The sequence below is a fragment of the Camellia sinensis genome, chromosome 5, assembly GCF_055761805.1.
Source record: "Camellia sinensis isolate YWXY chromosome 5, ASM5576180v1, whole genome shotgun sequence".
NCBI classification, from domain to species: Eukaryota; Viridiplantae; Streptophyta; class Magnoliopsida; order Ericales; family Theaceae; genus Camellia; species Camellia sinensis.
Genome location: NC_138965.1, coordinates 146399591 through 146410512, shown reverse-complemented (window position 1 = coordinate 146410512; position 10922 = coordinate 146399591). Strand labels below are relative to the sequence as shown.

Sequence of the window (10922 nt, the reverse complement as noted above, 5' to 3'; positions counted from 1 at the left end):
ACCCATGGCTTACCAATTTGCTAAGGAATGGAAGAGAAACCATGGCATTACTTGTGCCTATCTCGAAAAAGCAGCAAGTAAAATGAAGAAATGGGTTGATGAAAAGAAGAGGCCACTTGAGTTTAGAGTTGGGGATCAAGTTCTTGTCAAACTCAACCCTAAGCAACGCAAGTTCATGAAGGGAAGAGACAAAAGGCTAGTGCGCAAGTATGAGGGACTGATAACCATTCTAAAGAGAGTTGGCAAGTGTGCTTACAAGATAGATGCTCCATCTTGGCTAAAAGTGCACTCAGTTTTCCATGTGAGTTATTTGAAGCCTTACTATCCAGACAAGGAAGATCCAACCCGAAATGAACTGAAACGCTAAACTAACATAGCCAAAGCGGGGAAAAAGTCTACTGAATCTATCTTGTCCGATCGGGTGAAAATGGTTTCTAAGAAAAAACAAAGGTAATATTTGGTAAAATGGAGAGGCCTTGGAGATGAAGAAATCAGTTGGGAATGGGAGACGGACTTGTCAGCTTTTCAAGACAAGATTGATGTTTATTAGGCAAAGTCGTCGAGGGCGTCGATTATTCAAATGGGAGAGACTGCCAAGGTGTGCTCATCCAAGGGTCAACACCTTGATGCCACACTCATTTGTGCCCTTTGGAGAGCCAAAAACATACCTAAGAAGTTGGTGGAGCAAGTGCAAGTAAAGGCCCAAGGCATAGTGCAAGGCAGCCCACGATAAGCCATGACACAGCACGTGCCAAGCCGCAGCGAGCAGCAGCCAACAGCCAGCCATAGCCAGGCTAGCAGCAGCTTGTAGCAGCAGTCCAGCAGTAGTGCCAGGCCACAGCAGGATGCGGCGCCAGCCACAGCCTTACCTGTGCAGCAGTAACTTTGAAGGGTCAAACGTAGTATTTTTGTCTTCGAAATTTTTATGTAAATACCTTAGTATTAAAGGTGTTTTGGGACCAAGTTTTGTAATTTTTCTCTTTTTGTAGAATTTTTAGAAATTCATTATGACTCCTCAAACATAGAGGATGTTTCCTCTTGTTAGTTAGGAAAAGGCTTAACAAGCTATATTATGGAGGGTGTACCCAAGTGTTGAGTCAAACCACTTGTGGCTTTAAAGTACCCCAACCTAGCCAATGGTAAGGCAACTTTTGTAGCACTTTTGGTGCATTGTTCAACTAATGTAATGCCTTCTTTTGATTAATGAAAAGTTCATTTCACCTTTAAATTGTGGAAAGCTTTTCTAGTGTTGCTTGCTTTAAAGTTAGCTTGTTGCTTGCTAATTTGTGGCTTGTCTCCAACCTAGTGGCTCATAAGCTAACTAATATCGTGCTTGCTTGTCTTTGCAAACCCTTTGAGCTTTCTTGGCGGGCTGGTGAAGAGTGTTAACTACCGCCACACACACTTGCATATCTCTTGACAAGGCTTCTACACAGCTGGTGTGTGACACCCTGCCCAGATAGAGAATAGAACCGAAACTTTCCCTCCCCATTCATCAAAAAAATGGAGTCAACAAAGCCCTACAAGCTGAAACAAACCCTAACAAGTCACAAACACGCAATCTCCAGTGTGAAATTCTTCGACGACGGCCACCTCGTTTGCCGACAAGACCGCCCGCACCTGGCGAAGTAGTACTGATTTTGATTTTGTTGAGTTCCAAGGTCGCGAGCAAGGCATCTCTGACACCGCCTTCTCATCCGACTATCATTACCTGGCTATCGCCTCCTATGACAAGACCCTCCGTATCTAGGACATCTCCTCAAAACCCTAACCAGACACAGCAACTACGCCTTTTGCCTCAACTACAACCCCCAGTCGAACCTCATCGACTGTTAGGGTTTGGAATGTGAACTCTGGCAAGTGCTTGAAGGTCCTTCCTGCTCGTTCTGGCCCTGTCACCGCCGTTAATTTCAATCGTGACGGTTCCTTAATCGTTTCTAGGAACTACAATGGCTTGCGTTGTATTTGGGATGTCTCCACTGGCCATTGTATCAAGACTCTTATTGATGATGAGAATCCTCCTATCGGCTTCATCAACTTTTCTCCCAATGGAAAATTCATTTTCATTGGGACTTTGGATAATACATTGGTCAGTGAGTTTCTCTTATTTCTCTTTCAATTCAATTCAACAAGTAACTACGTTTTTTAGCATTACTAACTAATTTAGCTAAAAAGTAAAGTAAAGTTCTGATTTTGAAGCTTTTTCTCTATTTTATTTTATTTTATATAATAGTCTTTTTTTGGTTGATGGTTCTCTTACCCTGTTTGTTTGTTTGTTTAAATTCTTGAATTGTAGATAGAAAGCTTAAGAAGATTTGTTTTATGTTTCAAATTAATTGTTTTTTTTATTCAGCAAAAAAATTTTATTGATGGAAAACATACGAAGTATGAAGATTACATCAATAAAGAGGAGGGTGCAAAAAGCATCACAGTGGAACCTCATGATCCCAACTAGGTTGGCACCAAGAAGCCCACCAAATCATCTGCTAGCACTACCTCAAAGCTCGAAGTTGGTGAGTAACCAACATATAGAGCAAAACAAGGAAAACACCAACACAAAACACCCATCACAAAACACCCTTTTGAAGCAACATAAGCAGATAAGTAGCAAGCACAGCAGTAACCAGCAATGATCTTCCCCCAACCAATAAACAATCCAGACAGATCATTAAAATTGGGTTGAGATTCCTTAAGAAACAACAGAACAGAGAGCATAATAGTGGCAAAAACACTCTATAGGCAGTCCACCCTAGACCCAAATTAACAGATATCAACAGCAAACAGCGCAGAAAACAGAATAGACAACATAACATTACTCACCCAGCAGCAATCCACCCCAGACCCAAATTAACAGATATCAGCAGACCCCAGCAGCAGTCCACCCCAGACCAACCCAGACTTATAAATTAACAGATATCACCTACAGCAAAATCTGAGCTGATGTAGATTAAACATAATGTCATTTACTGAGAGGGGCAAACCTGAGCATGATGCTTTGAACCATATTGCAATTCTCACTTTGATCAATTCACAAAGTTCCTCCAAGCTGGGTTGGGCATTGTTGAAAATACAATCATTCCTTAACTTCCATACTGCTACAGCACCACAAACGGAATGATTCTCCAAATCTTCTTCTCTAATTTTTTGAACTTTGATCCTGACCACCAAAGAAGCAGTTCATCCGTTGATTTTGGTATCACCCATTGAATGCCCCACCAACTCATAATTTTGGACCATACTAACCAAACAAACGGACATTACAGGAGTACATGGTTGTCTGTTTCCTCCTCCTCATTGCAGAACACACAATGTAAACTAGTATAATTCTCCAGAATCCCCATCCTTTGAAGGTAGTTCGAAGTCTTAATCCTTCTCTTCCAAGCAAGCCAACCAAAGAATTGGACTTTTGGGGGCGCCACATTCTTCCAGATGCACTCTGTTATCCTGAAAGTAGAACCCAATGAGGATTCGAACCAATGGTATGCTAATGAGACAGAAATCACTCCTGAAGGGTCCACCATCCATTTCAGTTTATCAGTGACATTCACCCTTAACTCAGCAGCATCAAGCAACATCCCCTTCAACCTATCTAATTCCTCCATTTCCTATACAAATAAACTCCTTCGAAATAATGAATACCAATCATGTTGACCAACTCTAGCTCTCACTGTAGACACAGATTCAGATTTGTTCAGGGCCAATAAAAAGAGTCTAGGGAACAAAACCTTCAACCAAACAAAACCAGCCCAATTATCAAGCCAAAACTTTGCCCTCAAGCCATCCCCAAGTTCAATTGTAGTATTCGAATTAAAAAAAGCCTAGCACTTCAGGTTTAGATACTATAATTCCCACAATATCTTCCCATATTTTAGACATCATTCCACCTCTTACAAGTGCAGGTGACCACTCATCAGTAGATCCATAGTACTTTTTGCAAATCACATCCTTCCACAGGGATTTCTCTTCTGCCCCGAACCTCCACCACCATTTTAATAGTAGACATACATTCATCAGATCAGTTCTTTTCACACCCAACCCTCCTTGACTTTTACTAAGAGTAACCTCTCCCCATTTAACCAAATAGATTTTCCTTCTAAGGTTCAAGCCTCCCCAAAGAAAAGTTGATTGGATTTTAGCAATCTCCTTTGCTACTCCTGTAGGCATCTTAAACAGAGAAAGATAATATATAGGCAAACTTGACAGCACAGCTTTTATAAGTGTTAATCTACCTGCAAAAGAGAGATAAGTTTTTTCCATGAGGCAAGCTTTGATTTAAACTTTTCAATCACAGGCTGCCAAGTCAACTTTCTACTAGGGCTAGCTCCCAAAGGCATTCCCAAGTACTTCAGAGGTAGTTTTTGATAAATGCAGTGTAATTTAAAGGCAAACTCTTGACATAGAGTTGACGATATACCCACCCCACATACCACACTTTTCTGGTAGTTGATTTGCAGGCCCGACATAATTTCAAAGCATCTCAATATTCTCTTAATATTTAATATCTCCTCCCATTCAGCTTCACAGAACAATATAGTATCATCAGCAAATTGCAAGTGCGTGATCCTAAGATCAGAACCCACAACCGCACCCTTGATCAAACCCAGCTGCTTTGCCTTTTCCAACAATATATTAAGACCTTCCGCTACAATATTAAATAGAAAAGGTGATAACGAGTCTCCTTGTTTCAGCCCTCTCTGAGGTTTAAATTTAGAAGTTGGAGAACCATTCACCAAAATAGAAATACTAGCTGAAGTTACACATTCTTTTATCCAACTCACCCATTTAGCCCCAAACCCAAAGTTTGATAACATTGAGAATAAAAATCCCCAATTTACTGAATCATATGCTTTTCCAAATCAAGCTTCAGTATTACCCCCTTTCTTCTGTCCTTCTTCCACCCATCAACAACCTCATTAGCAATCAATATCGCATCCAGAATATTTCTTCCCCCAATGACGGCAGACTGTGTAACACTGATTATTCTAGGCATTACTGTCTTCATCCTATTGGAGAGTACTTTTGCAAGAATCTTATACAAGGAACCAATCAGACTGATGGGCCTATACTCTACAAGGCTAGAGGGATTATCATTTTTTGGAATCAAAGCTATAAAAGAGCTATTAATACCGCAAACCAACTTCCCATTCTGGTGAAATTCAGTCATAAATTGGAGTACATCACCCTTAATAATATTCCAACATTTCTGAAACATGTTAAAATTAAATCCATCTGGGCCAGGAGCCTTATTACCCCCACAATTCCTAATTGCTGCCTTCACTTCAAATTCTGAAAAAACTGATTCCAAAAATTCAGAGCTTTGATCTTCTCCAATGGTGTTAAAAGGACCTAGCAGCCCTGGTCTGCTAGACCAAGAATCTGAGAAGTGGTTAAGAAAATGATTTTTCACTTTAGCCTTAACATCTTGAGGATTCTCCACCGCATAACCATTAATCACAATAGAACATAAGGCATTCCTATTCTTCCTACTACAAGCCATAATGTGGAAAAATTTTGTATTTCTATCACCTTTAATTGCCCAATTCAGCCTTGATTTCTACATCCACACCCACTCCACCATTTTACTTAGTTGCCATGCTTCCCCTTTAGCCTCCCTCATTCTAGCAGCCTGTGATGATGATAATGACCCTTCTTCAGCCAGTAAGTCCAAAGTATGTAATTCCTCTTCAACTTGTTTCAGCTTGAATTCAACATGACCAAAGACCTCATTATTCCACTACTTTAATGTGGCTTTTAAAGCTTTCAATTTATACAAGCACTTGAACCCAGCCCAACCATCTAACATTGTTTCTGCCCAACATTTTTGAACTACCTTCATAAAGCCTGGATGGAGAAGCCATGCATTAATAAATTTGAAGGGTCTAGGACCCCAGTCCCTCTCATCCTCCATCAGTAGGATAGGGCTATGATCTGAAAACCTTCTAGGGAGACCCCACAATTTGAAGTTAAAATTACACACCCAGTCTGTGTTAAGGAGAAATCTGTCTAATCTACTCCATCTTTCCCCATCCTAAGAATTACTCCAGGTGAAATTTCGCCCGAACATTAGTAAGTCAATTAACTCTAATTGGTCAATCATTGCATTGAATTCTCTCATCCCCCTATCCATTCTAGAGCACCTTTTTTTCATGAAATTCTCCGGATCTCATTGAAATCCCCCCCCCCAGACACCAAGGATTTGGGAATACTGATTTCATATTTAACAGGATATCCCACACCTCCATTTTAATTGCATCATTAGGACCATATACATTCACCACCACACACTGAAAGCTATGATAAAGCGTACCTGATAGGATAATGAAACTTTTATTACAGCAACAGTCTTTAATTTGAAACACTTCTGGATTCCATACACAAAGTAAACCTCCAGCAGCTCCTGTTGAGTCCACAGCCATAAAATCCAACATCTCTCCTGCCCAAATTGACCGAGCTAACTTTTCATTACTCACAAATTTCTTAGTCTCTTGCAGCAACACCATGTCAACTTTATTGTCAATGAGCACCTTTTTTATCCTCCTCCTTTTAATTGACTTTTCCAATCCCCTCACATTCCAAGATAATAGCTTCATTACAAAATGTCCATAACTCTTTATACCTCCTAGGGATGCTATTCAGTTAACATTGCCCTCCCTCTCCTTCAGCTTTACAATATCTCTCTCTTCCAACTCCATTAATTTGCTTATAATGGGGGTGTTTGGTGGGGCTTTTTTGAGCCAACTTATGGCTTCTGGCTTTTAAAAAGTTATTTCGGACTGTTTGGTTAAACTTATTTCAAACAGCTTCTGATTCTAACAACTTATTTTAAGTCAAAAAAGCTGATTCTGAGAAGCTGCTCACCCCTTACTTCTGATTATCAGCTTCTGCTGTGGACATGTTAATTTACTGTTATAATCTTAAATTTTTTTATTTTTTATTTTTTTAAAAATAAAAAAAGACCCAAATGGACTATAAAATATTATTATTATTTTTTATGAGAAATGTAGACAAATAGTGAATAATAAAAAATAAAAATTAATTGAAAAAGTTACTTCACAGCTTATTTAACAAACATTACTTAGCAACTTAAATCTATAATCCAACAGCTATACCAAACAGATTAACAGCTTCTGATTAAAGTCATAATCTATAATCTGTTTTAACAGCTACACCAAACAGCACCAATCTCCTCCTCTTTACCTTTGTAGTCCATCCCAAGGACCCTACTGAGCTGCAGGTTTGTTTTAGCTTCATTAAGTTTGCTTATAATCTCCTCTTCCTGACCATTGCCGTCTATCCCAAGGCCCTTGCAGAGCTGCGCATTTGTTTCAGCTTCATTGAGGACTCTCCTTCTTGACTCACTTGACATGGAGAGTGAAATTGCTGCTACTATTGACCTGAAAACTGCCCCTTTCTTCAAATTCATCGGCATTTTTTTCCTATGTTTTCCAAACTGAATGCTGCCCTTCTCGTTGAAATAGTGACCTGAAACCCTTTTTGCTTTTTCCTTTCTTGAAGCTTTTCTTATTTGATTAGACTTTGATGCTTCTTCCCATGAGCCCATCTGTTATGGCTGTTTCATCTCTACATTTTGGGTTTGGTACAATAAGTTACTGATAACTTGGTTTGGGTCAGAACATTTGGGCTGTGCAACAACACCGCTAGTAGGGCCCATACCACAAGTCTGTTCATGGGCCTTGTTGAGAACCACTTCCAGATTCAACCCAGGTGTGTAACGAATAGACCCACGTAAACTTCTCATGAAGCCTGAAGTACTCACCTCTCCATCAACTTTTCGATTACCCCTCTATTCATCATGCTTCTCTGCATGCGCCACCCTGATCATCACGCCTACTCTTGCACCCCCAGAGCTTGATCTTCCCAAGTTGCTGTCAGTTTCCTCGACCAGTGAAACATTTAAATCTTTGTCTCTGCCTTCCAAGTTAGGTCTGTTTTCATGTTCACTTCTTCTTTCTGTATTGTTTCCAGAAACAAAATCAGCTTTTATTTTTTATTTTTTATTTTTTAGTATAGTGATTATGTAACTTACTGGCAAGTGTAAGTTTATTACAAATTGGGTGTAGTTTTACAAGGATTGCTGAATTTTAGTAAAGAGCATGATTACCTGCCTACTATGTCCTTGCTTGCGATTCCTGGCAAAGAGATTGGACAAACTGCAGAGAAGCTTTCTATGGGATGGTGGTGGTAGTGAGGAGGAGTTGGAATATTATTTGTTTGATTTTTGGGATATGATTAAGGAGGAGGTTAGACATCTTTGATAAAGCTCTTTTGGGAAAGTGATGTGGATATTTGCTTATGTGAGTAATAGATATTGGAGAAGAGTGGTGATAGATTTATTGTGCCGATTGAAATCCATGCAATTCATCTACTAGCACCTTACTTTGCCCATCTCTTTTTCCTTTTTGTGTGTATTCTATTAGGAATCAATCATGCAAATTCCATGTTTTTGGAAACTGAATATATAATTAGAAGGCATGGCAGTTAGTGAGAGAAAGGGAGGAATATTAGTTATCAGGTAGCAACAAGGGGAACTTTGGTCTAACTCGGTCTTAACAGTTTGTTTCAATGAATTTTGGATGCAGAAAGGTTTTGTTAACTGTCAAGACAAATAAAACTTTTGTGGGCAATAAAACTTCTATTCATGGTCATGTTGCTGTAGCTCGTGGCCAGGGGGATGGCAGAAATATTTTTCAAAAAATTTACTACCCAGTGTAGATTGCCATTTGTATATATCACACATAGTGAGTGAGATCCACTAGCAAATTAAGTCAAAATAAATTAGTTTAAAAAAATGGGATTTTTTTTTTTGTCAAAACACCCTCATTACTCATTTGTACTGGAAAAAGCACATGCTAATTAATTTTAATGGAAAAAGTCCTTGATTTAATGTTTTATAGATTTAGAGGACGAAAGAATAGTATAAATTCAGTTAGTGGACAACCTTTTCCTTTATTAAAGAACCAATTTAACTCTCATATCCACATCTATCGCCTCCACTGTATAACTTGGATGATTGCTATACTTTGAACCTTATTTGTTGTATTTCGGTGACTATTTGGATTGAAGTTTGCAATAGAGTCATGCATGAGATGTGTATTTCATCTGTTTCTTCGGATGAAAGAATAAATTATTGTTGAAGGTTTTTTCACGTGAGATTGAAGATTGAACAATGTATCTTTTGTTTGTTATGATTGTATTTTATTGAATATGATTATCTAATGGTGTTTTTGTTTGTTGTTAGATTAACTTTACTTTGGTTTGATCTGGTAATATGTAACTTATGTTTTGTTTGTTAATGCTTTGTTTAAAAGTGATAGTAAAATTTTACTCTGGTCAATTTGTAATTTATATTTTGTTTGTGGATACTCTGTTCTAAATTAATAGTAAAATTTTTCTTCTATTAACATTATTTTTTTCATTGTTTTAATAAATTTTTTATTCGATATTTCTACTTGTGGTGGTAACAGTTATATATAGTGATTGATGTTTAATGATGAATGGTATTTGACTATTGAAATGTTAAAATTTTACAATAAGATTTATTGTGAATCAAAGTAAACTTTTGTTGTGAGTCAATAAAATTTTACTGTTGAGACGACATATAATTCAAAAGTTATATCATTTAAAAGTTTGAAATATTAAATTAGTCACCAAGGATACTTGGGTAATAGTAGTGTGTGTATTGGCCTTCTCAAAAAAAATTTATGTGTTTGTCCGTAATGCGTAAAAATCTTATTACGTGGGAAATTTGACCAAATTCTTCTAAAAAAAACTGAATTTGCACATTGGTGTTTTGTTGTTTTGCATCCACCCATTCTTCTAGTAGCTTCTGCTCACTGTCATCTGTTGTCTTCTCTTGATTTTTTATTTGTGTCTGCAGAGGCTTTGGAACTTCTCAACTGGTAAATTTCTGAAGACTTATGAGGATAATTATGGGAACTCCAGACGAGGAAAATAGTTCAGAAATTGGAAGGCCACACTGATACTGTCATATCAGTGTCGTGTCACCCCACCGAGAACATGATTGCTTCCGATGCACTCGGAAACGACAAAACTGTGAAGATCTGGAGTCAAGAGGAAGACTGATTTTACCCAATTCATAGATTTTGTAACCATGACTGCATTTGTTTGGCATTATGGCATCAGACAAGGTTTGAGATCTGTTTGTTTCTATCTTTCTAGGATGCAAAACTGGAAAGCTATGCTTACTAATCTGAAGGTTGATTGGTGAAATTCTTTCTTCTAGCTTGTTTTAGTAGCTATCTTTTCAAGCTAATGTATTTAGGATTAATTATGCTTTGATATCAATATTAATTATGCCATGTGGGTACTATGGCTTGCATGTCCTCATATACTCATGAAATTTCTCTCTCTCTCTCTCTCTCTCTCTCTCTCTCTCTCTCTATACAAATATAAGATCCAAACATAGGGTGGGAGACATCTTTCAAATTGGTGAACATTTCCTTTAGGGTGTCAAGTGTCTATGTAAAATGCAGTCACTTGGGTCACATGCCAGCAAAGGGTAGAGGAAAAAGAAATTTGGACTCTTTTGCTTCCTCTCCTTCCCCTTTTTGCAAAATGAGTTTTTAGAAAGCCCACTACATATGTGAGACCTCCTTCAAAATTTCATGAACTATTTTTCAAAATGATTTCTTAAAAAGGCCACTATATATGTAAGATCCCCTTCAAAATTTCATGACCTAATCATAGCTGCAGGATGTGTAATTTTTTCACCAAATAGGACTTGTTTTTGAGAATTGATATGATTTTGTTGGATGGGCACATGGCTATGTGGTCTTCCCGATCCATTTGAAATTTTTTGCAAGAATTGGGTGTTTAGTTCGAATAAGAAGACGTGAGATAATTATTACCCTCTTGAATTGGATGGGTTAAATTTAAGTTGA

At 38.1% G+C, this 10922-nt stretch overlaps 1 pseudogene; it reads left to right on the top strand.

Moving 5' to 3' along the window:
- The first annotated feature begins 1503 nt into the window (after positions 1–1503).
- LOC114313193 (COMPASS-like H3K4 histone methylase component WDR5B pseudogene) lies at positions 1504–10104 on the top strand (annotated as a pseudogene).
- Positions 10105–10922: the final 818 nt, after the last annotated feature.